The sequence below is a fragment of the Amblyomma americanum genome, chromosome 10 (assembly GCF_052857255.1).
Source record: "Amblyomma americanum isolate KBUSLIRL-KWMA chromosome 10, ASM5285725v1, whole genome shotgun sequence".
NCBI classification, from domain to species: Eukaryota; Metazoa; Arthropoda; class Arachnida; order Ixodida; family Ixodidae; genus Amblyomma; species Amblyomma americanum.
In genome coordinates, this window is record NC_135506.1 from 122,399,145 (window position 1) to 122,411,998 (window position 12,854).

Here is a 12,854-nt window from a genome sequence, read left to right on the forward strand (position 1 = left end):
CAGTTCATCTCCTGCGTTACGTAGCAAGACAGTTTAAGCAGCGAATGGCGCAGGTTAGTAAGGTATTATAAATTAAATATTCTCCCTAGCTTCTTCAGATCGAGGCTTTTGAATACCTCCTGTAAACAGGCAGTGAATATCATTGGCGAGATCGTGTCTCCCTGCCTGACTCCCTTCCTAATTGGAATTTTATTGCTGACTTTATGGAGGACAATGGTAGCTGTGCAGTTGCTACAGACATCTTCTAGTATTCTTACATAACGCTCTTCGGCACCCTGATTCCGCAATGCGTGCACGACTACCGAGGTTTCCACTGTGTCAAATGCTTTCTCCTAATCAATGAAGGCTATATACAGGGGTTCGTTATATTCTGCGTATTTCTATATCACTTGACTGATAGTGTGAATATTATCTATTGTGAAATATTATTTACGAAGCCTGCCTGATCATTTGGTTGATTAAAGTGTAAGGTTGTTCTGATTCTACTAGCGACTGTATTAGTAAATACATTGTAGCAACGGACAGTAAGCTGATTGCTATGTAATTTTTCGAGTTCTTGACCTCTCCTATCTTCTGGATTACGATGACGTCAGCGTTATTCCAAGCTTCTAGAACGCTAGAGGTCATAAAGCATTGTGTATACAGGGCCGCTAGTTTTATAGTACGATCTATTCACGGTCCTTCAACAAATCTGTAGTTGCCTGATCCTCACTAGCTTCTTTAAGACCTTTGCAGTGATACTAAGGTTTTCATTACTTCGTCTTTCATTACTGGCGGGATGTCTCATTGGTGTGCGCTACCACCTCTCTCATTAACGTCCGGATTACATTTGCTACTGCATAGATTTGTGTAAACTCTTCGGATTCTTTAACTATTTCATCCATATTAGCAATGACATTGCCATCTTTGTCTCTCCAATTTGACGTCTCCTTTTTGCCTATGCCCTGTCCTTCTTCACCACATTTAGGCTACCTCCGGAGTTCATAATATGCTTGACTTTCTTCATATTATACTTTCTTATATTCGCTAACTTGCGCTTATTTATTAACGTTGATAGCTCTTCCAGTTCTATTCTGTCTGCAGGGTGAGGTGCAATCATGATTTGGCGTTTCTTAATCAGATGTTTCATCTCCTGAGAGAGTTTGCCACGGTCCTGTCAAACTATCTCATTGCCTGCTTCTACTGCGCACTCCATAACGATAGCTTTGAGATTATCGTTCATTGCTTGAACATTAAGATCGTCATCCAAAGTTGAAACATGTTATCTAGCCTGCAGCGAGGTCCTGAATTCCTCTAATTCCGCTCTTACCTGTAATGTATTAATGTGTTCCGGCTCACTAGTTTATTCCGTTCTCTCTTCAGGAATAAGCTATTTAAAGACCTTACTATCCCGAGGGCGCTACAACGCGCTATCGGGAGCAAAAGCGTCAATGACGCGCGAGCTGCACCTGAAACACACAGGTTTGTTGTGAGCCGGTGGTTGGAAGCCACGCTTGTTAGGGTGAAAGCTGGGTTGAGCTTTCATAGTAATTACACAGACCTGCTGCCGTACCTGTGCCCCGGATAACCCGTCTCGTGTAGCTACTGCAGTTGCAAAAACGCAGTCATCCATCATGCCATTGTCATCTCGCTTGATCACGGGTAAACTGAGACCCTTCCCAATAAATGCGGAGCCCGGAACATATTTGTGCTTAATGTGTATAACTCGCAAAGAACCTTAAACAGTTCATTTGATCAGCTTTTCGCACAGACCCTGTACGTTGCACGCGACATAAAATTGGTGCATCGAGTAGCCCTCTCTGCCCCACATGTGGTGCCCCGCATGTGGTGTTCCACATGTGGTGTTCCACAGGATCTTCCTCATTTGATCTGCCGCTGCCAACTCTTCAACAATCATCGCAAGGCACTTTTAAGGACTTTAAGGCTCCGACAGGCTCCGTGCACCTGGAGCATGTCCTTGGACCCTGGAGGGACGCGGCTTCGGGTGTGCGCGGGACAAAAGCATTTTTAGTGTTTTTTTAATAGACACAAGGTGTTGGCGGACATTCTTTGACAATCGTGTGTGTGTGTGTGTGTTTGTGACTGCGTGAGCGTGCTTGATTTCACCATTCACCCTTTATTTTTTCCATTTCCTCTTTTTTTCACTACCCTATTCTCTAATCTTCTCGTCTTTCACCCTCACCTGGAGTAGCATGCCAGGCCGACAACCAGGCAGGCCTCTCCTGTTCCATTAAAGTCCCTCCTCCTCCTTATCATAGCCGATAACTTTTACGCGGCGCACCCGGAATGGGATTACATGAATACTACAGCTATGTGCACTACACTCCACACCGAGATTTCTCAACAATGCTGAAACTTCTCACAGATCCGATCTGGTCTTCGCGCATAGGCAACAGTGCACTGTACCCCACTTCACTCTAGTCCGATATACGCCACATGCCCCTATTATTACAACATAGAGGGGACCTTCCGCAGTGACTGCTGCTTATTCCTTACTACAGCACGAGTTGACAAACTCCCCAAAACACTCCGACACACTGGACTCACCGACTGGGATGAATTCCTTAATGCGCGACCTGAGAACACTTTTTCCAGGTTGGTGCACTTTTCCCCCTCATTTTAACGTCAGTGTAACTGTCTTACCGCCACTGCTGCTGCGAAAACTGTTGATACGCGAGTTCAGTACTTTGAAAAATGGCCAAAGAACTTCAGAAATTGTTTGAGGACCTTAAGCGTGAGATGAAACAAGAGTTTCGCGAGCTAAAAGAAAGTTTCGAGCGAGAACTCAGGAAGGATGTCAGAGATATTAAGGCCAGCATGACTTTCATAAACCAGTGCTATGAGGAAATGAAAGCTTCCGTGAAAAAAGTTGAAGCAGAGAACGAGGCTCTGAAAGAAAGTATAAGCACGTTGAAGGAAGAACGCGAAGCTCTCTATGCGCAAGTAAAAGAGCAGGAATCCCGACTTATGCAGAACGAGCAACACTCGCGGTGCCTGAACGTCGAAATTAAAGGAGTGCCACGGGTAGACGGTGAAAACCTGCACGAACTGACAAAACAGTTGGGTGAAGTAATCGGGACGCCTCTGAAGGACACTGACATTGAAGTCTGCCATCGGGTCCAGACCACCGGAAATTCTACCTCCCCTAACATAATTGTGCAGTTTACTCACAGAGCTCCGCGTAACTATTTCTTAGAAAAAGCAAGAAAGCACAGGCTAACGGCTCGTGACCTCGCGATAGAACAAGATGATAAAATTTTTGTCAATGAGCACCTGTGTCCGGCAATGAAACGCCTCTTCGGTGCTGTAAATGCAGCGAAAAAGGAACGAGGATGGGAATACGCCTGGGTCAAGAATGGAAAAATCTACGTTCGCCAAACTGAAACATCAACAGTTATTCCTCTCACTAGCAAGGATCAGCTCTCTAGGATTGCTTAAAATGTTCCAGCTTATCTGTACAGCTTGTATGCTCTAAACATGGATTTTCTACCACAGCAAATTCATAAATTGGTCAAAAAGAAAAAAACCTCCCCTAACTTTTTTTCATCAGAACGTCCGATCTTTAAGAAACAAAGATAATGAAATGCATGCTTTGCTAGAAGTATTTGAAATGTCTTTCACTGTGCTCATGCTCACTGAAACATGGTATGAACGCGAAACGGCTATATTCTGCCCATCTGGTTATCAATGCTTCTATCGAAATCGTCACGACAAAAGAGGCGGTGGTGTTTCTATCCTGGTAAAAGATAACCTGCTGTGTGATACCGAAGAGAAATTCTGTGCTGTCACTCCTGATTTTGAAGTGCTTACCTTACGACACCTTGACAATATGTTTTGCGTGGTCTACAGACCGCCATCTGGTACCTTTAGCCGTTTTTTGGCCTTCCTTGAAGAACATTTAGAATATGTGACGGAGCAAAAAGCACAGATCTTCTTAGGTGGAGACATGAATGTGAACATGATTGTACCTACTCCTTACCAGAAAGACTTGAGCCTTACCCTTTCTACTTATGGCCTATCTCATGTAATCACCAACCCAACGCGTATCACAGAACAAAGTTCTACATTACTAGACGTATTTATTACCAACGTTAACACAGACACTACATTTGCTGGCACTCTTTGTACAGGTATAAGTGATCATCTGGGAACCTTTTTATTCGTAGACAAGCAATTTCCCATCAAGTGGAATGAACCAAAGCCCACATATCGTCAAGTTATTACATCTTCGCGTCTTGAATCATTCCGCCAGGATGTTGAAAAACAAACATGGGATGCAGTATATGAATGCCGTGAGAGCAACACAGCGTACCTTATCTTTATAAGTATACTTAAGAAAATATACCACCAGCATTTTCCAATAACACAAGTAAAAAAGCCAAAGAGAGCGCGAAAACCTTGGTTAACGAGAGAACACCTGAGAATGGTCAAGCATAAAAATGCGTTGTATGCCAAATTTGTAAAAACTAAAGATCTAAATATACTTGCAGAATTTAAGAGCTACCGGAATAAACTTACGTCTACGCTGAGGAAAGCTAAGGATTCATACCTAATAGATATGTTCGATGCTGAAACTACACTGCGGCCAGATGCAGCCTGGCGCAAGTTGAACTCTTTGGTGCGTCCCGGTACTCCTACGCTTACACTTGGCACCTTTAGGCATGGGGAAAAAGAGCTCTCCGGTGTTCCATTGGCAGATGCTTTCAATCACTTTTTTATTCAGCAAACGAAAGATAATGAACTGGATGGGAGTACCATTAGAAACTACGCTCAGTACGTGCGAGGAAACGATAGGATAAGTTCGCTGTTCTTGGCCCCGACTGAAACAGCTGACGTTTTCTCTTCCATCAATAACTTGAAGAATAGTAAAACGCTGGACGTAAATGGCTTCCAGATATTGCCCGTAAAATATGTACTTGACATACTGTGCCCGATTATTACCTATATTTATAATTTTATTCTCTCTACTGGGGTTTTCCCTACAGGAATGCAAATTGCTCGAGTGATACCCATTTTTAAAAAAGGTGATAAGAACCTATTCACAAACTACCGACCGATTTCTATACTGCCTGTGTTTTCCAAAGGCATCGAGAAAATAATACATCAAAGAGTGACTTCTTATTTTGACGAAAATCACTTATTTCTAGATTTTCAACATGGATTCAGGAAGAAAAGATCTACAGAGACAGCACTTCTAACTCAAAAAGAAATTATAATTAAGGCATTCAGTGAAAACAAGCTCACCATGGGTATTTACATCAATTTTACTAAGGCCTTTGACCTCATAAATCATGATATTCTTCTTTTTAAATTGGAAAGGTATGGTGTGCGGGGCATAGCGCTAACCCTATTACAATCTTACTTATCTCACAGAACCCAATATGTAGATACAAACACAGCATCCTCTCCTACCCTCCATATAACATGCGGAGTGCCCCAAGGAAGCAATCTTGGGCCTTTGCTATTTTTAGTTTATATAAATGACATCGTCTACAGCGCTAGTAATGTTCAGGTTGTGTCATTTGCAGATGACACAACTTTTTTGTCACAGGTATTTCCGAGGCCGAGGTTGAAAGCAAAACAAGCGAAGCCCTTAATAAACTGCACTCATGGGCAGATGCAAACTCCTTGCGCATAAATGCATCAAAAACACAAATTCTGTTATACCTCCCTAAGGGAAAGAAAATATCTAGGCCTCTCAAAATAGCCTTAAACAGCCAACCAATAGAGCTTGTGACTTCTGTAAAAACACTGGGCGTTATCTTTTCTCACAACCTAACTTGGAATGCGCACATAGAACACATTTGTTCGAAAGTTTCCTCAGCTCTAGGTATACTTGGTCGCTTTAGACATATTTTTCCAGTAAGGGTAAAGATGTTGCTCTACAACGCGTTAGTAATAAGTCATATCCAATACTGCAGCTTGGTTTGGGGATCAACAGGGGTAACAAATCTTCATAGATTGCATTTGCTGCAGAAAAAAGCCGTCCGGTCCATAGCAAATGTGCCATTCCTTTTCCCCACAAGAAATATCTTTATAAAGTATGATATCCTTCCAATCTTCGCGTTATACTTTTACAGGCTTCTATTATGCTATAAATACTCTTCACAACAACGTGACAATCCCTTTATTGTACTTGGACAACTGAGAGAAAATAACAGCTGCCGTAACACTAGATACAAAGAAACTTGGATCACTCCAACACTAAGAACTTACTCTATGAACCAGTCCTTAAGTTACAACCTTCCCCTCTTGCTAAACAAACTAATCCATGAAAATTTTGATATTACCAGCAATTCAAAACACAATATCCGTGACTACTGCCGAGACAATTTCAATCTGTGAAAGAAGCAGACATGATTTTTTTGTATATTTTAGTGATGTAAAACATTTGCTTTGAGTACATGTGTGTATTGCGACTTTCGTTTTGCATGTGTGTTCGCGCTTCGCGTAAATGTGGATTTGCGTCGGATACCCATGACATTACTAATTGATGTAAATGATGTGACCCTCGCCTTCCTTCTGTACTGCCACTGTCTCAAGGAGTCGGGACCTCCAGTCAAGCTGTTACCACAGCTTTTAGTCCCGGCTCCTCCTTTGTAAGAAAGGAAAATAAACTTGAACTAAACTTGAACTTGAGTCAACAGCACACTTCTTCCCATAATTGCTCACGGGACCACAAGCGGACCTCGACACATTTCCGAAATACCTGTCAATCAGGACCTAAAGACCCGCTGTGGACACGCACCTACTACATTTGTGAGACGCCATACGCAGTCTTCTGAAGCGTTGGAAGTGTCAATGAAACAGCCGAGAACTAAAAGTACACATCATCAAGGTAACAGGAGAAGTGACAGAGCATGCGGCGACAATCAGCGCGCGAAACTGGCGAAAGCTCTGTGATCGACTTCAGGGAACGTTAGGCAAAGCAAAAATACGGTGTCGCCTACGGTGTCGGTTAGACCGATCGTAAAGCAAGACCGCCAGCAACCAGGCCATTCAGCGCATCCTACACGCCTACCCTGGTCAAGGTGACGATGATCTCTGCTAAATCTAGCAGCGTTTGGCACGGCCTCGACTACCCAATATGTCGACTAGACTTCGAGAAGAAAATTCCATCTGGACTGCCTTACCTCGACGACTTGAATGGTCTCGAAATACTCATATGAAACACAACAACGAGTCGTGATCGAATAAAAAAAAATCTACCGCGCAACCTAGATGACGCCTCCATTGTAGCACTCACCGACTACTTGAACTAGCAGTGGTATAGTGGCAGGGGCCTTACTCGATTCTGAACTGCGGTAACTGAAGTATAACTGAAGGAAGAGATCCCTGGGCGAATATCATCGTCTATCCCTGAGCTATTATAGCACTTGACCTGAAAGGTGCCTTCAGCAATGTCAGCCATGACCTCATATTCGCGAAACTAGCCATCACATATTCCGTAGAGCGCAGCTAGAGTATAGCCGAAACTTCCTCCAAGACTGCACGGAATCGATCGGAATTGGCACATTGACGCAATGCAACACTTCCCATGCCTAAACGAGGCATGCCACAAGGATCTGTAGTCTCTCGAACTCTACTGTACCTTGCTATGTGGAAGCTTCCTGCCGAACTCGAAGCGATCCCAGGTATCAAGCGTGCGCTGTACTCGGATAACATAACCATCGGGGTCAATTCAGGCTGTGGCGGCGCCATGCATTAAGCCCTAGAAACTGGGAACGATACTGTCCAAGAGAGGAATACTGTCCCGTGTCTCTGCTGCTCCAAAGCCAAATCAGAGCTCCTTCTTTTGCGCTACAAAAGGCGCGACTATCCTCTCATGGCACCGGATGGCCAACTGACTCTGGATAACACTCCCATCCCTGCGGTAAGAAGCCTAAGCATCCTCGGCCTCAATATTAAGCAAGATGGCAGTGCTATGCACACCTTGCACCTTCTCGATAAGGAGGTGGCTCATCTCGCGGCTTCTGCTAGTTTCGCGTTTTTGCAGTGTCACATCCTGTTACTGAGAGGGGCCCGGAAAGACCTCAGGGACCCCCCGAGCGACCCCTCCCATGAATTCTGTGCGTCGTGTTCGAAGTTGTGCCGGTTTTTGGTTTCTGGCGGCTAGCTGGTTAAGCCTACCAGCTGCCAGCTTGGTCATGGCCGACAAGGCTCCTTCAGATGGCCAGCCACAGCCGGGCGGCTCTTCCTCGTGCGGGGCGAATCCTGCCATCGTCTCGGAGCAGTCCTCGGACCACACGGACCACCTTTTACCTCCTGGTATGCTTCTGGACCCCTACCCTGCCAATCACTCTGGGGGGGGGGGCTCTGGTTCCTCTCTGGGACCAGACATCTCCCAGCTTTCGAGGCAGCTAGCCGCCGGTGGTTCTGGAGTCGCCGAAAGCCAGCCGCTTAGAGCTGAGCGCTGACACCGACGCCATGAAAGTTCATGAAGAGATTTTCACTGCGATTTCGGACAAGGAGAACAAGATAGGTTCTGCAGTCTGGAGTGTGCTTCTGCCTCTCGACTGTAAATTTTACCGCCAAACAGCACATTTGTTTGCGTCTGCAGTTGCCGAGGCAAACTATTCACTGACGCCGCGGACCTCTTTGGACTCGCGAGAGCGGAAACTTGAATTCTTCAGAACACAGCTCACAGAGATGTCCGCCAATGTCATCGTGTCCAAGGCGGAACTTCATGACCTGCGGCAGGAGGCACTGGTCTCTTGGACTTTCACTGACACTCTGCGTGGTGCTCCGGCTCTCCTTCTACGTGGTGAGGCCGCAAATGTTGCCCTGGATGTGTCCCCTGGTCCTCTAGGGTCTTCTCGTGGGGGAGGCTCCCGATCAGACCAGCTGTCGCACACGTAGTTACTAACGTCTGTCGCGGCCTTGGCGGACGTCGGCCGTGAGGTGGCGGCTTTGACAAAGACAAACATCGACCCTGAGGTTGAGGGAATCGGATCTGTTACCCTCCGACCACCTCGTCGTGCCTTCACGGTTGCCTCAAGGACCTTGCGGACGTGGACCGCCTCTAGGCCGCTATAACCAGGATCGAGGCCACTCGGACTTTGGCAAATGTCCGTGTTCCCGAGCAGAGGAGCCCGCACATTCGCCTGGCCGGGGTCGATCCGACGTGCGGCCGCAAGACCTCGTAATGACTCTTAACCGCCGGAACCCTAGTCTCCATCTGGACCCATCCTCCTGCAAAGGTTCTCTTTTGCGCAAAAATCTGGCCAATTCATGCATATACTACAGGTTAACTCCCTGCTTTCGCCCGTCTATGTGCGGCACGTCATGCAAGTATTGAATGGACTTCTGTCGAGGTCAGCGAAGACTTCATCTCCCACTCTGCACTTACTGTGCTCAATATGGCTACGCTTTGAAGGCATGTAAGCTGCAAAATGATCATTCGAAGGCTTGCTTGTCCGCTGTGCGGGTTCGCACGCTTTGCCGGCTTGCCCGAACAGCATTCAGGACCTCAAAAGCAAGTGCGGACCTTACGTTGCTGCTGGTCGCCCGTCTGGGCACCCTGGAGGGCATGTGTCTTGTTCAGTTCTACAGATAGTTGGTCAGTTCTACGTACGGACAGGATCCGCGACCGCACTCATTATGGCCCTTAGTCCCAATGTTACCCCGCGTCACTTGCTCGGTGACGTTATGTTTCTCTAAGTCAATTTAGATCGCACCCTTTGCGCGATTTCACGATGGTTATTTTTATTCAGCCATACATTTCAAAAATAAATAATTTGTAGGACTTCTCTCTACTTCACACAAAATATGCGCTCCTAAAGATTCTCAGTGTGTCATATTGCACCATAATCCTACTTTTTATAAGTTTACAACTTTAATCTCTGCCGAAGTTGTTGCTATCTTATGTTCTACACTTTCTGATCATTTTCTTTTTATAAGTATATACACTGCCTCGTGCAAATATTGAAGTGACTCTTGATCTGCTTACCACTTGTATACAGATTCGCCCGCTAACAGATTATTCATTTGCGGAGATTTTAATGCAAAAAAACGTTTTAAAGGGCGGAAATATCACTGACATTAGACGAACTCATATTCAAGCTTTTGCGGCCTCCAATGCCTTTGTCGTTCTTAATAATCTGGACTCTACCAACCTATGAAACTCCGTATGTTTCAAGTTGAATTGGTCTTAGTTTCGCGTCTCTTAATTTATTAACACATGGCTATTCCTGGAAAGTCAATGCTGGTTCACCACTTTCCGAGCAAAGATTTATTACATGTTTGTTCTCTTCCTTACTTTCGACCCCGTTGAAGCGGCTCACCAGAGCCGGCTCTAGTAAACTAATTTACCAGTTAACTTCTCTGCCTTGGTTTCAATATTTTTATAATGATAAGTTCCATTCAGCGTCCGCCCTTCATCATGCTCTATCTAAATTTAACGAAACATTTATGACACTATATAAGAGAAACTTGCGTTTGGTAAAACCCATATTTCCCGAGGATTCCATCTGGCGCTCTTCGTCGCTGTTTCCAGCTCATTTCAGACTCTCAGCTAAAATTTTCCACCGGTGAGTTTATCATAGGGCTCTTGCAACTTAATGATGTAATATTCGAAAAACCCATGACAATTATTTAAAGGAGATTTGCTCCACAGCTACGCGTAAATTCCGGTTTGGCAAGTCATAAAAACATGCTTTTTGCAAGCTCAGGTGCCTTTCTCATTCTTCCTCTCCAGTACTCTGATGGCACATATACTGAAACGCTTCCTGACATTATAAAGCGGCTGCTTCTTACTCACATTCCTACAGATAGTTTTTCCCACGACCTTCCTTTCCATACGTTCCTGGCTTCAAGATTTACCCTTCACTGTTGTGTAGATTGAAGCTGTAATCAGATTGCTCTGACTTCTTCGCCTGGCCCTGATCTAATCTCTCCTCGTTTTGTTCTGGCCTTCTTCAATGCTCATATCTTGTTTTTCTTATTTTTAATTCTGGTTTGCATTTGGGTTAGTTTCCTCAGAGATGGAGAGTTCGGAGGACTATTTCTATTCCCAAACCAAGTAGACCAGCGCACTTTCTGAAGTCTTACCGGCCTATATGCGTTAATTCGTCTTTCGCTAAAGTTCTCGATCATTTGCTGTATGGTATGGGCTGTATTATTTCCCGTTCCAGAATAATCTACTGCACAGAAATCAGTTTGGTTTCACGCATGCTTGTAGTTATTTCAGGCTCTCTATCGTTTGCGGGAGTTATTATATACATATAATCAAGAAAAGCTTCCTGTGGTTTCCATTTCTCTGGGCTTCAGAGGTGCATCTGATAATGTTTGGCACCCTTCGATTTTAAATAGTTGAAGACAACATCGTTGTCCAGGAAATTGGTATTCCCTCTTGGCTTGTTTCCTAGACATCCCACATTTGACCTATCATTCTCCTTCTTGTACTCTTTCTGTGCCTTTTTCTGTTGGCAGTCCACAAGGTTCGCCTCTTTCACTTTTGCTATGGAACATTTTAATTTATGACCTCTTAAATATTCCTGCCCCCTCATCTTGGTCAGCTTTAAGTTCATTCTTAAGTCATTCTTAAGTTAATGTATTTCCAGGAAAAGCTCTTGGTGATGAAAAACGTCTCGAAACTTAAAGGGTCTGATTACTACATTAGTGAAGATTTTTCAGTCAACGTCAGCGCTATTAGGAAAACAATTTTGGATGCTTCAGCACTTTTACGAAGACAGGGTTCTGTGGTAAAGTTACGCTATGATCACGCTTTTATCGGCAAGGTTCGCTACATTTGGGAGGACGTTTCGAATGCTCTTATCAGAGACACGAAGTTTTCGATTAGTCGCGCTTGCCGATTCCCATCTCGCGATTCTTCCCCTCAAGATAAATTTTCTGAGTCACCACGTTCCGCTTCCCCCCGTTGACTGCCGAATAATTCCGACTGTAACCTTTTTATTTTAAACCTAAATGCCAGAAGCATAACTTACAAATTCGCAGAATTTCTATCTTTAATCACTGCGCACTCACCTCATGTGGTTGGCATCACAGAAACTTGGCTGCATGACGGCGTATTAGACTCAGAATTCACGCCCTCTGGCTATGTTGTGGTTCGCACACACAGACGCCACACTGAAGGTGGCGGCCTTGCGTTGCTTTTTCGTTCTGACCTCAAGTTTTCAATAATGTCACCGCCAGATGACATAGAATCAGTCTAGTGCAAACTATATATGGACAAAAGTCATGTCGTAATTGGCGTCTTCTACCGTCCTCCAAGTTCCTTTGTAAATAATGTTCAATCTCTTAGTCAGTATATTAACGACCAACAACTCAATGCGGGCAACCTTATTTGCATGGGTGACTTTAACGCCCCCGGCATCCACTGGCCTACTTTAACACTTGTGAAAGAAACCTCCATAAATAGAGAACTAATTTTCTTTTCAGTTTCATTTGACCTTATCCAGAATACCAACAACCCTAAAAGATGTGATGCTCTGCTCGACTTGGTTTTCGTTGGCTCTAACATTGTTGCAAAGGGCTACAAATTTGACGTCATTGAAGGAATCTCCGACCATACGGCCGTTCTTGTCCACTTAAACTTTTCGATTACTAAACAGAATTTCGTTTTTTCTACATTTCCCGATTTCAATCAAGCTGACGACACTTCAATAACTGACGGCCTAGCTGATGGATATGATGAATTTGTTGCACTGAGCTCTGCATGTGATGTTAACACATTGGTGAGCTATTTCGAATCCTTAGTTATAAAATGTAATCACTGTTTTATTCCTCTCACAACTAAGAAGAACAATATAAAAATTCCCTGGATGACACGAGATATATTACATCTCACACTTCGTGTACACAGACTTAGGCGCACGAAGCGCTCAGGTAATCAG

At 44.5% G+C, this 12,854-nt stretch overlaps 1 protein-coding gene across 1 annotated transcript in view; it reads right to left on the minus strand.

The window, feature by feature from the left end:
• The window catches only part of LOC144106477 (O-acyltransferase like protein-like), a 134,090-nt gene that overhangs the window by 32,382 nt on the left and 88,854 nt on the right, over nt 1–12,854 (minus strand). The gene's annotated exons all lie outside the window — the stretch shown is intronic.